At 29.6% G+C, this 6000-nt stretch overlaps 1 protein-coding gene across 1 annotated transcript in view; it reads left to right on the top strand.

Annotated features, from left to right (window-relative positions):
* Nucleotides 1-2591: 2591 nt before the first annotated feature.
* The window catches only part of LOC129983619 (ets DNA-binding protein pokkuri-like), an 85957-nt gene continuing 82548 nt past the window's right edge, over nucleotides 2592-6000 (top strand). Inside the window, exon 1 of the mRNA XM_056093152.1 lies at nucleotides 2592-2775. The gene's annotated coding sequence lies outside the window, so the exon portion shown is untranslated. The remainder of the gene's footprint in view (nucleotides 2776-6000) is intronic.

Below are 6000 nucleotides of genomic sequence, written 5' to 3'. Positions count from 1 at the left end.
GATTCACATTTTTATGTGGAGTGAAATAGATAAGTTCTATATTAGACAATATGTGATAAAGTTTTAGGCAGACCACACCAGTTGGTTTAAGAAGATTTGAATACGTTATTTGTAAATTGCACTGTTTATTTTGAAGCTTTTTTTTATGTGATTGTATTTAAAATGGAGCTTATTATTTGATTATTGAATTTATTATTTTTAAAATTATTATATTCAATTATAATAATTTAAAAATTATTATTGTTATTATATCTTCTGCCAATTTTTTTTCTAATTAATTATTTACCATATATTGTTTATTAGAATTATTCAAAAGTAGAAATGAATCTTTAGGGCGACTTTTGGTTTAAAAATTCTCTTCTTCTCTTTCATACACATTTAAAAAAATAATAAATCGAATTTTTAATGGGGTTTCTTCCATTTCGAATAAATCACGTTCCATGCACTCTTAAAACCTTTTACCGACAACCTGCGCGTACCTTGAGATTGCCGCATTTTCCCCTCTTTTTTCTGTCTTGTGCTTTTCCAGGGCACTTGATGTTTGTTCATTTTATTGACAATTTGTGGGAAGCTCCCGACCGACATCCACAGGTGGGGGTGTCCTACAATGATCAGTTGGCAGATTTACGGCCATATCCGTAAAGGCAACAGGCCTTCGGAACGCAGCTTAAGAAAGTATGCATAATAAGTATGACAGGCAAGAATCAAGTCATTTTTAGTCATTAATAGAACATATAGTCGGAAACGTAAACTACAATTGCTATAGAAGCTATTTGTCAATGAATTAAGCAAAAGAACAGAATACATGAAATAGTACCACACAGGTTTAATATATTAAGTTTATAATTGCTTAACAACATAATTACTTAAATAACAAAATGCAAAGCACGTATTGCTTCAGACCACAAGATCTTTGAACACTTAATTTTGGTTTTTTACTGACTATTTTCGCTTGGAATGACTGGTTTTAGTTTGCTACTGACTACCAACAGTTTGCTACTGATACCGTACCTTACATGTAATTGCATCTCTCGCGCTGATTATGGCATACAATGCTGCTATTTTTTTACAAGATTGTAGCTCTATTATTGTGCTACATCATTGCATTGCATTCTCTTATGACTACGTTATGCATTTTATCTTTTTTTATCATTTTCTTTTAATTAGTTCAACAAATAAAGAGTTCCTTCCGGTCCCCCTTTGTGCTTACATGGTTTATTGAAAAAATGATTAATTTCTGTATATTTGAGATACCCCTAAAGTTTGTCGATTGATTTTATAATCACCTTGGGTATTATTATTTTAAAATCTGTGACGGATCGGATAAAACTTTTTAATGGACCCTTTATCCCTGTTTTAATGGATATAAATTCTGTACGTCATTGCTCTCTAAACAAATAAGATCCTTTTATATTATATTTAAGACATTTAAATTCTTCTCTTTTGTATATATTTTACGTAAATCTAAATAGAAATTAAAGAGCACTTTGGACTTCTGAAACTGTCCAATCCGACTAATACATTTTCGCAGCGCCAAATTTCGACAGTATATGGTTATATACATAAAACTTTGAGGCCCTCTCATCCTATTCTTATCATAAATTCGTCACTGTAATACAAAGTGGGCCAGATAGATTTTGAGTCTCGCCCTCTGAAGTATATCAAGGCACGAGGCGTGAGCTTCCAACGCTTGTAAGTAAAACCGCACCTCATTTTCTTTAGGTTATAACGTTGAAAACTGAGTTCTATTCAAGCTTTGTATATTTAAAAGCACTCAGAAGGCTTCGATCTTGTTGTATAGTTATTAAAAGTTTTACAAATTTATGAAAGTATGTGATAAAATTCATTTTTAGAATCCTTTCTTGTGTTGTTTTCTAGCGCAGTGAAAAAAAGCAAAATGTGTTTTCAGGTAAAGTGCTTCTTTTCGTGAAAGGATTTGGGTTATCACTTTAAAGTGCCTACGTCGTAACAATCAAACAGACATACATGCATAATTCCATAAATACATTTTTGGGCTCAGAACATCTACAGTGAGAAAATTGTGAAATTTCTGAAGACGAATTTTTTTGACGGTTTCAATATATATGCATTTTTACACACGATAAATTAAAAATAAAATCTTACTTCAAAAAATTATTTTCTTAATATTAATTAAATATAAAGTAATAATAATTCAATATAAAATAAATATAAATATAAATAAAATAAATATAAAAATTCCAATTAGTCAAAAAAGCAAAGAAAAAAAAATCAAGAAAGGAATATTTTGAGGATTTTTAATTATTATAAGATAAATACATTAAAATTTTTTTCTTTAATAACAGAAATAAGATTTTTATTGAAGAAATTGTATCAATTAATTAGCATACCTATACATTTTATAATCGCACTCTTATAACTTTTCGAACCTGTCCTGTCGTTGAAGATAATATTTTGATTCCCAACCGCTATTAACAATAAACAGCCTTTAACTTGACACCATTAAAAAAAAATGCTCCAAGTAATCTTACCGATAAACTCGCCAACTTGGCCAACCATCAGATTCGCGACATCAATCCTTCTGCAACCCTTTCAACAACTCTCTCTCTTCCATTCTTTTTATTAGCGGTTTGTCCAGTCGAATGCGTAAGTCAGTTGGTCAGTAGCGAATGATGATTTTGCGCTGTTTTCCTGTTTTCTCTCTTGGCCAGGAAATATTTTCACTATAACAAGACACTTCCAACGAGATATGACGACCACAGCACGTGAGAAGAAGCAGCAGAAATTCGTGTTCCAGTAAGTATGAGTTCCGTTCCAATTCTTCCTTCGATGAAACACGTGTTTAGCCTCTTTCAAACAAAGGGCTTCTTTCCACAATTCCTCTGTTCCATTGTGGGCAATTGATTTCACTCGCCGTTCATCAATAGATGGTCAGTGTGGGTTTATGATCAGACTCTTTGGACTAATAACTACTATGAGTGACAAACGATTTTTAATGTTGCCGTTGAAGACATTAATGATCCACACCGCAAACGATTTTTAATATTATCTTTAAATTTATTAATGATCCAAAAGGAAACGATTTTAATTATAATGAGGGAATGATTTATTAATTATAATAAGGGCAAACGATTTTTAATATTGCGTTTGAATTTTTTAATTATTCAAAAAGCAAACGATTTTTAATATTATCTTTGAATTTATAAATAATCCAAAAAGCAAACGATTTTCAATATTGTCTTTGAATTTATTAATTATCCAAAAGGCAAACGATTTTTGACGCATGATTAATAGTTCATAAAAGTGATGGATTTTTATAAATATATATTTTTTCCGCCGTGAATTTAGATAGTAATTTGTCTGATTCTTTTGCAGAATTTACACATAAACGAAACTGTTTGGACTTCATATTTTGATCAAGCCCTTACATATGGGTTATAAAGATATGTTTATAAAACTACAGTGCGTAAACTTTTATTTTTATTTTTGGATTATTTGCATTTAATTGATTAATTGCCTAATTTTATATCACATTTTGCTTTTGTGTGTGACATCGTAATGTTACTCCTGGTACAGGAATATTTTTTTTCTGTTGAATCTTTCCTTCTTTTAATTCATATTTTGTTACATTTTCAATTGTTTGTAGAAAGTACGTTTTGCCATTTGAGTGCACTGAAATCTTTTGTGTTCCAATTTTTTTGACAGGTATATTTCGGAATTTTAAACTTGAACATGCGGTATTTTTTTCTTGTATTATTGACCGTAGATACTTCTATTATAAAATATTGACAGAACTATGAATCTCAGCAATTAGTCCAATTTCGCCAATTTTTCTGGCCAAATAATTTTAGCACTATACTTACGTAGTTAATCAATCAGAATTCTCTATATTTACTATACAAGTATAATTTAACATAGTATTTTCATTTGGTGTGTTTAAATGGTTTTCTTCAAAATTAATTGACATTACTAAATTAATGTTTTTAATAAGGTGTGCGAACTGCTGGTCGTCAAAGGCGGGTAATTAGTATATTATAACAACGCTGCTTTTATTAACTATTGTGAATTTTATGTTCTGTGTAAATATGTTCTATAAAGATATAATAAGTTTGGAATATCTCAATGCTTCATTTGATTTGCCTACACACTGAGGAGTTTGCAATAATTAGATTAAATATTTGATTTTACTATATTGATTATAATATAAGAGAGACTAATAAAAAAAATTTCAGTTAAATATCGTTGAAATCTTTTGATTTTGACTTTCTTGAATTTTTGCAGTTTCACGACATACAATATATGAGTATATTGTAAACAGTATAACTTTAATAAGTGCCAGCCGATCATTAAATGGTTCGAATTTGTACAGCTAGAACAACATACGAATTTGATATTCTATTGAAAAACCATTCTTAACGACTTTCTTGAATTTATTGAGGATCCAAAGTACAAGGTTTTGACTTTACATTTAACTTTTGAATAATATTATCAGGACAGATTTAAGAATTAATTTTCTTTTCAAATAGGTCGATTAATTAATTGGTTTATATATGAAAAATAACACATGATTAGTTGTTTACAAAGCAAACTTTGGACTTTATTTTGTTTTAATGCAAAGTTTGATCCATAAAGATACAATCATAGATGATTAAATACATTGATAAAATTGAAATCCATAAATATTCGGATATACTTTTAACAATCTTAATCGTTATCTTTATAATTCCAGGTATCAAAATATCTATAAATATTCTAACATAATCATAGATATTTTGATATCTGAACAGTTTCTAGATATGCTCTATAAATTATGATTGAAATGTTTTAAAGTAACTTTTGATTCAATCATTTTGGATTATTTAAATGAATTGATGATCATTTTGAAATGTTTTAAAATGTCAACTATATAATTAATTAAGTTTAGTTTGGTTACACGAACATTCCTTTTTTGAAACAATGCAAGAATTTTATGGATGAACCTGGTAATTTTGAGCAGCAGTCAGATGATGAGGGCGAATCCTTTTTTTTCAAACTTCCACATCACATCAGCAAGAGAACGTTTGACTTGCAACTTCGTATTTAATGTACATAATACTCACATTTACAACAGGTGTTTAGCGAAATTTGATAGAAATCTGCAAATTTAATACAAAGACCGTATACCAAATTTCAACCGTCTAGCTCAGAGCGTTTGTGAGTTATCTTTGTCACAGACATTTTCCAGAAATGTGTTTTTTGAACCCAGTGAGGTCTAAAATGTGGAGATTCGTCTGAATCTAGAGCTTGAATATTTTTTGACAATTACTATTCTTTCTCTATACTAAGTATACCAGAAAGTAAAAATAATAAGCGGTGTTGAATTTATATCAAAGGTTAAATATTCCCACAGTGAGTCTACCAAAAAGCAGCAGAATCCATTTCAAATTAAGAATGGCATGAAAATGCTCAAATAGCTATCAGTATTCAAAGAATAAAAAGTATCTGGCTTAATTTTGATAATTATTTTCCTTGTTGTTGTTGCCATTCAACATTTCAAAAAATGTGATAAGAATATGAAATTTAGCTACCTGAAATATTTAGTTTTTAATCAACCCCTTAATTGCCGTGTTTGTGCGTCATACGAATATCTAACTAACGCCACTGAAATTTAAGAGCTGAAATTAGTTCAATACAAAATTTACACATAATCTATGAACACCAAAATGGATTGTAATAAATTTACGGATTCTTAACTGTTTCTGTGACACAACATATTTCTGATATGAGAAGTGCCATCTTATTTGACGAAGGCAAAGCGTCTTTCAAAGAGGGCAAAAAAATTTAAAGGCTAATAGTGGCAGCAATTTAAAAAACGATTGATTTGAATTCTTAAATAAATATGCAGTTTTAAAGCAATAAATACAAAGAATATTTTGGGATATATTTCGGGAATTTTGTCACCTGAGACGGTATAGCCCTCCAAATTGTCACACTACACCAATGAGAGAATAATTGGTCCTAACGAATTTAGCTTGTACTAGG

This window comes from Argiope bruennichi, chromosome 9 (genome assembly GCF_947563725.1).
Source record: "Argiope bruennichi chromosome 9, qqArgBrue1.1, whole genome shotgun sequence".
Taxonomy (NCBI): domain Eukaryota; kingdom Metazoa; phylum Arthropoda; class Arachnida; order Araneae; family Araneidae; genus Argiope; species Argiope bruennichi.
Note: the sequence above shows the minus strand (reverse complement) of the source record. Positions and strands in the feature narration are given on the sequence as shown.